This window comes from Blennius ocellaris (assembly GCF_963422515.1).
Source record: "Blennius ocellaris genome assembly, chromosome: 16".
Classification (NCBI taxonomy): domain Eukaryota; kingdom Metazoa; phylum Chordata; class Actinopteri; order Blenniiformes; family Blenniidae; genus Blennius; species Blennius ocellaris.
In genome coordinates, this window is record NC_137665.1 from 23421283 (window position 1) to 23431600 (window position 10318).

Sequence of the window (10318 nt, forward strand, 5' to 3'; positions counted from 1 at the left end):
AGCTGGATGTTAGAGGAGGAAGATGCTCTATAAACTGGATGTTAGAGGAGGAAGATGCTCTATAAACTTGATGTTAGTAGGAGGAAGATGCTCTATAAACTGGATGTTAGTAGGAGGAAGATGCTCTATGATCTCATGTTAGAGGAGGAAGATGCTCTATAAACTGGATGTTAGAGGAGGAAGATGCTCTATAAGATGGATGTTAGGAGGAGGAAGATGCTCTATAAACTGGATGTTAGAGGAGGAAGATGCTCTATAAACTGGATGTTAGTAGGAGGAAGATGCTCTATGATCTCATGTTAGAGGAGGAAGATGCTCTATAAACTGGATGTTAGAGGAGGAAGATGCTCTATAAGATGGATGTTAGGAGGAGGAAGATGCTCTATAAGATGGATGTTAGGAGGAGGAAGATGCTCTATAAGATGGATGTTAGGAGGAGGAAGATGCTCTATAAACTGATGTTAGGAGGAGGAAGATGCTCTATAAAGTGGATGTTAGTAGGAGGAAGATGCTCTATAATCTCATGTTAGAGGAGGAAGATGCTCTATGATCTGAATGTTAGAGGAGGAAGATGCTCTATGATCTGAATGTTAGTAGGAGGAAGATGCTCTATAAGCTGGATGTTAGTAGGAGGAAGATGCTCTATAAACTGGATGTTAGTAGGAGGAAGATGCTCTATAAACTGGATGTTAGTAGGAGGAAGATGCTCTATAATTTGATGTTAGAGGAGGAAGATGCTCTATAAGCTGGATGTTAGTAGGAGGAAGATGCTCTATAAACTGGATGTTAGTAGGAGGAAGATGCTCTATAAACTGGATGTTAGTAGGAGGAATATGCTCTATGATCTCATGTTAGAGGAGGAAGATGCTCTATAAGCTGGATGTTAGAGGAGGAAGATGCTCTATAATCTGATGTTAGATGAGGAAGATGCTCTATAATCTGATGTTAGAGGAGGAAGATGCTCTATAATCTCATGTTAGAGGAGGAAGATGCTCTATAATCTCATGTAAGAGGAAGATGCTCTATAATCTGGATGTTAGGAGGAGGAAGATGCTCTATAAGCTGGATGTTAGTAGGAGGAAGATGCTCTATGATTTGATGTTAGAGGAGGAAGATGCTCTATAATCTCATGTTAGTAGGAGGAAGATGCTCTATAAAGTGGATGTTAGTAGGAGGAAGATGCTCTATGATTTGATGTTAGAGGAGGAAGATGCTCTATAAGCTGGATGTTAGTAGGAGGAAGATGCTCTATAATCTCATGTTAGAGGAGGAAGATGCTCTATAATCTGGATGTTAGGAGGAGGAAGATGCTCTATGATTTGATGTTAGAGGAGGAAGATGCTCTATAATCTCATGTTAGTAGGAGGAAGATGCTCTATAAAGTGGATGTTAGTAGGAGGAAGATGCTCTATGATCTCATGTTAGAGGAGGAAGATGCTCTATGATCTCATGTTAGAGGAGGAAGATGCTCTATAAACTGGATGTTAGAGGAGGAAGATGCTCTATAAACTGGATGTTAGAGGAGGAAGATGCTCTATAAACTGGATGTTAGGAGGAGGAAGATGCTCTATAAACTGGATGTTAGAGGAGGAAGATGCTCTATAAACTGGATGTTAGGAGGAGGAAGATGCTCTATAATCTCATGTTAGAGGAGGAAGATGCTCTATAATCTCATGTAAGAGGAAGATGCTCTATAATCTCATGTTAGAGGAGGAAGATGCTCTATAATCTCATGTAAGAGGAAGATGCTCTATAATCTGGATGTTAGTAGGGAGAAAGAGGCTCTATAATCTGAAATGTTCTCTTGTTTGGTCTGATTTGGTTCCACCTCAAGGACAGTCTGGTTTTCTCAGGTCAGCTGACCAACATCTTCTCCCAGTTTTAAAATCCAGAGTGAAACACAGGAGGGTTTTTTCTTCATTTGTTTCCTCCAAAGTGGCGCAAACTGCCTCAAAATGCATCTCAGATGTATTTGTGGAAACATCCACACCAGAAGAGGTTGCTCAGACTTTTCACTAAACAATACATTTTGTCCATTTTAACACCTTTACGCTATAGAAATACATTTGCCTTTCCTCTGAATGTTCAGGTGCCCCAACTACTGCCTGTTTCTAAATATAGTGTGATTTATACTTTACATCAAGGGTGTTAAACTCACTTTATTTCAGGGACTGCAGCACCATTTTTTCCAACTGTATCATGTTAAACTCTTCAATTAAAGTACACATCACTGTGATCATTCACATCCTTGATTGTTTCTCTGCTTCGTCACACAGCAAACTTCCAACCCGGCGTATACGCAGTATCTGTGTCCGGCAGACTCCCTCCAGGTCCCTAAATATAGCATAGCAGTGAATATTAAGTGTCTCTTTTTGTTGTGTTTACTGACCTGTTGTGTGTTTGATCGCCCCCCCCGAAGGTGTGGTGAGAGAGCTGAAGAGCCGAGGAGTCATCTACAAATCCAGAGACACGGCAGTGAAGACGTGAAGCTGCAGAGGCCGCTGCTTCCCGGCTGTCATGTCCTGTCTTCTTCATTTCTGTTGAGATTAGAATCCTTAGCATCAATATTTCTTACTTCTTTGGGCAAATGAAAATAAACGTCACTTTTATAGCAAAACAAACTTTGTGTTTGCTACGTGATTCTGAGCATCTATCATGTCTATCATGTACAGCAGCCTTCATACAAGTAGACAAGTATAGTTCTAGAATATACAAAATGCATGGACACAGTCTGCCCGCATCCTCGTTGTGAAACACAAGTTTCACTAAAAACTCTTCATCTTTTATTCATCCAAAAAAAGAACATATTAATAATTAGTAGAGCTAAAACCAAAACAAAGGAGAGGAACGAAGTCCAGCAAGTTGATATGATATCCTCCACATCAATAAACATTACTGTCATGAAAATATATTCAACACAAAAACCTAAAAGAATGAAATAAAAGTGATCAAAACACATCAACTCAGAATCAGTGGGTTGCTGTTTGGACACCAGATCGTTTATTTAGCTTTAAAAAGAGCCAAAGAAGAAAGTATTTGAATTGATTTGTCCTTCCAGAAATTCGATGAAGAGGTGATGTTTGGCTGTACGACGAAGAGATGATGGAGTTACTCGTTGGTCTGAATGTCTGATGATAGGATGAAGAAGTAGTGAAAAGCATTTTGAATGACTTGTTTATTATTAATGAATTTACATTTGTAGAGTATTAATGGATGAAATTGGTGAAAGTTGAAACTTTCTGAACAGCGTTCAGAATCAATGAGAAGCTTAATGTGACACTTTCAATAGTGCAATGTCCACATTCCTGTCTGCCAGACAGATACTAAACTAAGATTTCAAATAGATATAAGACAAATAATAATAGCCTTTCATAATCATGGTAGGTCTTTCACAATCTGAATCACTGAGTCATGTTCAATGTAAATAACACTTGAAAACAGATATCTCTGTAAATGCCACTCACTGCTAATACATAACTTGGTGGTTTATTTCATGTGTGTTTTTATTTTTCAGGAAGATGAGTTAGTCCACATGTTCAGGAAGAAGCAGACTGCCTCTGCTGTCACAATAATGTAGTGATAATGTCAATAGTACCTGCTGTGCTTAAACAGTACTTCACAACAGAAGAACAGAATAAGGTATTGGTGTCAGAAATTACAGAAGAAGAAATTAGCAAAGCAATTTCCAAACTAAAAAACAATAAAAGCCCTGGAGCTGATGGATATACCTCGGAATGGTATAAAACCTATAGGAAAACCTTGTCCCCAATGCTGTACAAAACTTTTAACTGGATTCTGAAAGGTGGAGCAATTCCTGATTCGTGGAGGGAGGCAATAATCTCAGTGATTGCAAAGGAGGGCAAGGAAAAATCATTGTGCTCAAACTACAGGCCAATAAGTGTGCTCAATGTAGATTATAGAATGTTTACTGCAATCCTAGCACGTCGCCTGGAAAATGTATTGCCAGAAATTATTAGTCTGGACCAAACAGGTTTTATTAAGCATAGACAAACACATGATAATATCCGTCGGACCTTGCACGTCATGAAACACATCAAAGATAAGAACTTGGAAGCAGTTATAATGGGGATAGACGCAGAAAAGGCATTCGATTCTGTGAGGTGGGAATTTTTATTCAGGGTAATGAAGAAGTTTAACTTTCACGAGCAATGTATTGGGGCTATCCAAACCTTATACACAAATCCAACAGCAAGAATCAAGGTTAATGGAAGCCTGTCTGATCAGATCAAACTAGAACGGGGGTGTCGTCAAGGGTGCTCGGTGAGTCCACTTCAATTTGCCATCTTTCTTGAACCATTAAGCCAATGGATAAAACAAAATAACTGTATCAAAGGGATTACAATGGAGGGTGACGAACAGAAAATAGCATTATTCGCAGATGATGTTATGTTATATCTGGAAAATCCTAACACTTCTATTCCTGCACTGATGATGACTCTTAAAGACTTCGGAGAGCTATCAGGGTACAAAGTAAACGTTAAAAAAACACAAGTTATTGCCTTTAATTATGAGCCCAATCCAGAAGTAGGACAAAATTACAATTTGAATTGGGAACGGGACACTATAAAATATCTGGGTGTCATTTTACCAAAAGAACTTGAAAAATTAAAATCCTCAAACTATGATCACAAAATATCAGAGATAAAAAACGATTTGGACAAATGGAACCTAATACCATTCCTGAGTTAATCTTCAAGAATAGGGGTGGTCAAAATGAACATACTACCCAGGCTACTATACCTATTTCAGAACATCCCAGTGGAGTTAACTACGAAAGAATTTAAAGAATGGGACAAAATAATATCTCGATACATATGGCAAGGTGCAAAACCCAGAATAAAGTATAGAACATTACAATTACCAAAGGGAGATGGCGGTCTAGCCCTTCCATGTTTAAAAAGCTATTTTCAAGCTGCACAGTTAAGGGTTTTGATATATCTCTGTGACCCAGGATACACCGCAAGGTGGAAAGATATTGAGGAACGACTATTTGAGGGGCTCCCAGTACAAACAATAATAAATGATGAGAAATTAAGGTCCCATTGGAAAGAATATCTAAATCCATGGTTAGGGGTATCACTCAAAATATGGTCGAATATTGTGAGGAAAAATAGTTTGGGAAGTCAATGTAGGTTCCTCAGATGGATCGCGTATGATTCGGATTTTGCTCCCAACAAATTAGATAGTAGGTTTAAATTATGGGAGAATGGTCCAAAAATGCATTGGGAAGTTATCAAACATGGGACAGTGATGAGTTTCCAAGACATAAAGGATAAACATGGCCTCAAGAATCAGGACTTTCACAGATATCTACAGCTGAGGCATTATTTAGGACAAGAAATTAAAAAGGCTAATCTGAGTACACCATGGGCAGGCATCATACAGGTTTTAATGGATGCATGTAGCTCCAAGGTACAGCGGAAAGCAATCGCCAGACTCTATAAGGCAATAGAGGATCTGAAGGCAGATGACACAGAATATGTACAAGAAAAATGGGAGAGAGAAGCTAACATAGATTTGTCAGGAGAGGAATGGGAGGAGATAAGCAATTACCAGTGGAAAACTACAAATTCATTGGTTTGGAGGGAGTATGGATGGAAGAATACCATAAGGTTCTTTGCGACCCCGGCACAGAGGAAACACGGGGACACCAAATGCTGGCGATCCTGTGGGGAAGCTAAAGCAGATCACTTCCACATATTCTGGGGTTGCCCCTTGATTAATCAATATTGGGAAGAGATAGCAAAAATAATAGGGGAGATCTCTGGAACTAAGATTCCAACTAGTTTTAAGATTTTGTATTTTGGATTATTAAAGACTTTGAATTTGAAAAATAAACAAGATGGTAAATTACTGAGGATTATGGTTTTGGCTGGAAAAAAGGCAATAACCAAGAGATGGCGCCAGGATCTGGTGCCTACTGTTGATGAATGGATGGATGTAATGTTGAACATTTATAATATGGAAAGATTATAAATGATCTAAGAATTTGTCCACTTCTTAGAATGGAAGTGGACAAATTTAAGTGTAACTGGAAAGGATGGCTACTATATATACAGCAACATAGACCTGACTTTGTGTAGGACCTACTGCAACGTATGTATGCTTCTGTGGACTAATCTTGTCTGAGGGATGCATGTCTGAGGATGGTAATACTTTCTATAGAGGCCGGGCAGATATATACATATATAAAGCATTTTTTTATTTTTACCCCTGGTTCTAAGCTACAACTGTTTCTTGTATTTTTGTTTATTTTATATTTTGTCTTTTTCTTATCTGTTTATTTTCCTTTGTTTATTGTGAGTATTCCCTTTTGTTACAAGTATAGATATCATAAAGGACATTGAGTTTGGGAGAAATGTGCCTGTACTGTGAAGGATTGTCTGTTGTAAATTTTGGAAAATCACAATAAAATACTAATTAAAAAAAAAAAAACAGTACTTCACAGAAACACTTGTTGCCAGTGTAGGTTTAGCAGCATGACGTCTTTACAAACCGCCTGCGTCTCGTCAAGTTTACCATCTTTCTTGTAAAAGCCAAAGTCCTCCTAAACGCCTGGTTTTAAGTGTTTCGGTGCGTCAAAGATCTCATATTTATGCTTTATGCTGTTCTCGTGGACCTCCGTGCTGCGGCACGAGCTTGACGGAGAAAAGTGCGTGCCGGCTGATGGTGCATTCAAGGCACCCCGGAAACAAAGGATATCATTAAATACAACGTGGAAAAAAATACAATGTACAAAACAATTTTACACGGTGTATTTTTGGAAAAAGTACAACGTAAAAAAATCGATTTCACAGTATATTGTACCAATGCACAGTGAAGGGATCGATACACTCATATTTCGCACTTTTGTGTCTTGATACCAATTCATATCGATTAATTTACACATGCTTGGTGTAAACCTGAAAAGAAGTTGGGAAGTTCCATTGTTGTTGGGGGCGTGGTTTAATTTACATATGCTAATGAGAACCTAATTTGCATATGTCAGAACAAAGGCGAGATGCTAGATCAAAGGACAAACTTTGGCTTTGATTGTAACTTGCATATAAATGGTGCTTGTCCCTTCAACCTTTGTCCGTTCAACCCTCTGGCGCGATCGACTCCCTTCTACCTTCACCTGCGTTCTTCCTTCACCTGCGTTCTTCCGAGACTTTCCATACCCACGACATCGCTGGAAATCATGTCATTCACTGACTTTCAGTCCGCTGAATGCTGGTTCCCCCAGGCTGAATTCTGGGCCCCCCAGTCTGAACTCTGGGTCCCCCAGTCTGAATTCTGGGGCCCCCAGCCTGAGTGCTGGGTGCCCCAGTCTGAATTCTGGGTCCCCCAGTGTGAATTCTGGGTCCCCCAGTTTCAATTCTGGGTCCCTGACTCTGAGAGCTGGATGCCCCAGTCTGAATTCTGGGTTCCCCAGTCTGAATTCTGGGTGCCCCAGTCTGAGTACTGGGTGCCCCAGTCTGAATTCTGGGACCCCCAGTTTGAATTCTGGGTTCCTCAGTCTGCTCAGCAGTGGGAGGCGGTTGAAGCTCCTTCTGATGCTCCACAGGTAAGTGCTGTTTAGACTTTTAATAGTAGAGAATAGACAGTCATCAACCCATGACAACCCTGGAAGCCATGACTTTCTCTTACTTTCAGTGTGCTGAATACTGGCTACCCCAGTGTGAGTGGTGGGTCCCCCAGTCCGAAGTCTGGGAGTCCCAGTCTGAGTACTGGGTCCCCCAGTCTGAAGTCTGGGTCCCCCAGTCTGCTGAGGGCTCATGCCCAGATTCTGCTCTGCAGTGGATCTCAGAGGAGGCTCAGTCTCGTGTCCCGCAGGTATGTGCTGTTTAGATGTTTAGTAGTATAGAATAGACAGTCAACAACCCCATGACAACCCTGGAAACCATGACTTTCTTTTACTTTCAGTGTGTTGAATGCTGGGTCCCCCAGTGTGAGTGGTGGGTCCCCCAGTCCGAAGTCTGGGAGTTCCAGTCTGAGTACTGGGGCTCCCAGTCTGAAGTCTGGGTCCCCCAGTCTGCTGAGGGCTCGTGCGCAGATTCTGGTGAGGAGAGAGTCACAAATGAAGCAGAGTCTCATGTTCCTCAGGTGAGTGCTGTTTAGAATTTCAATAGTATAGAATAGACAGTCAACAACCCATGACAATGTTGGTAACCATGACTTTCTCTTACTTTCAGTCTGCTGAATGCTGCATCCCCGAGTCTGCTGAGCAATTGTCCTCGCATTCCGCTCAGCAGAAGGTCACGGAGGAAGCACAGTCTCCCGCTCCACTGGTAAGTTCTGTTTAGAATTTGAATAATGACCAGGAATTACAACTTATGACAAGTATGTTGGCTCAAGACAGAATGTAGACCAGTATTATAAATGCTTAAATGAACATTTCATACACCCTTAAATAGATGATGGGGTATCATAAAACATGCTGTGCTAATTAGAACTTTATAAAATAAAATGAAGTAAAAAAAAAGCCCAAGCCAGGCCTTCCCTTGATTTTGAAGGTGATCGCTGTGACTTCTTCCTCTCTGTGTCCTTCTATGGACATTAACGGTGTCTTTCCTCTCATTTTCTACCTCAAATAGCAGGAGACGTTCCAGTCATACTCCGTGAAGGACCAGGGGGCCGAGCAGCTTCAAGTGGCCCAAGACAAGAAGGCCGAGGAGCATGAGATCTGTGATCGCGCCAACAACTGCCAGACTGATCAGCATAACCAAGCTGAGCAGCACAGATCGGCTGAGCAGGACGAACAGCAGGGGCTGAACCACAAACTTCGGGTGGCTGACGAGGCGGAGCAGCGCCACCAGGTGGAGCAGCGTCGTCGAGACAAAGAACACAAGTTGTCCGATAATGAACGTTGGCTGGACGAACAAGTACAGAAGCGACGGCGACTCGCGGAGCAGGCCAGACAACGACGGCTGAACATTGATCGTCGTCTGGATGACCAGGAGGAGAAACAACGTCGGGTGGAGCAGCTTCGTGAAGCTGAGGACCGTCTCCTTGCTGAGCAGGCCGAACAAAGAAGGCTCAACAATCAACGCCGGCTGGCCGATCAGTCAGAGAGGCGGCGGGACAACAGATTCCCATCAGGCAGTGGGAGGCTCCACACCAACTGGAGACGCGTCGCAGGATGAGGAGGTGAGAATCTGTTGCCATATCATGCAGAATATTTACAACAATAGACACTTCTGAGAGTGGCTGCTGAATGAATTCAGACACACTCATTGATAAAAGCTGGTCTTGTTAGTGTTCAAGTCATTGATCATCTCTCGCTTTTTGTTCCCCTGCAGGAAACCATCTCTTCCCCAACCCAAACCTCAAGGGTTTTGTTTATTATTATTAAAAAAAAAAAAAAAAAACTCACTTTTTTGTATTTGGTATTATTGTAGTTTGTGTGTCAAGTGGAGTCAGCATGAGCTGCACTCCCCAGTGGATCCCACTATTTTAGTTCCTGGCTTATTTTCAAGATAAAGTGCTGCTGTGAGGAAAACATTGGGACAATTGTTGACGTCCCTGTGTCTCCAGTGTCCACAGTGTTGTCAGAGGAAGACAAAGTCAAAGGCAACAAAGGTTAAAAGTTCTGGTTTCGCCATATGAAAGCATCAGTGAACAGTCTAATAATGATGGAGCCCCTCCACCGACACAACCACACTCAGGACTGACCATTGGGCCTGCAGCCATTTTATTGTGAAAGAGGGTTGTCCGTCCACAAATTCACTCCAACTGGTATAAAGAGCTCTATCCTAGTGTGAGGCCCAGGATGTGAAGGGTCTGTTTCTTTTCTGTCTGTCTTGCTGCTTCCAATTGTTCACCAGGGAGGAATGAGAACACACAGTCCCACATACAGTGGGTTCAAAGAAAAAGCTTGTTTACGGTTTTGGCAGGACACTGGGCAGGACAACAGACCCTCAACACACGTCAGATACACGTGTCATCAATTATTTGGAAATCTAGCTATCAAAAAAAAAAAATATTCCAGGACAAAAAAAACATGTTTTGCATCATATGGTAATGAGTGTAAAATAAATATCATAGGTTTGAATATGAAGCAACACCAAAAACTTTCATTTAGCAGGTGCTGTTTTCAACTTAGTAGGAAGAGAATGTAAAGTTATTTTAAGTCGATGTACTGTATGTTGTCTTTTAAATCCCAACCCAGTAGTGTCACAAGGAGTCACTGGTGCTCCCTGCCGTGGCTTTTTGCCCTTATTTGGCTCTACGGAGGCTGAAAGACGAGATGAGAAAATGAGGGGACGACTGGAGGTTCGACCGAGCGCCGTCACCTCCGTCACCTCCGTCTGACGGA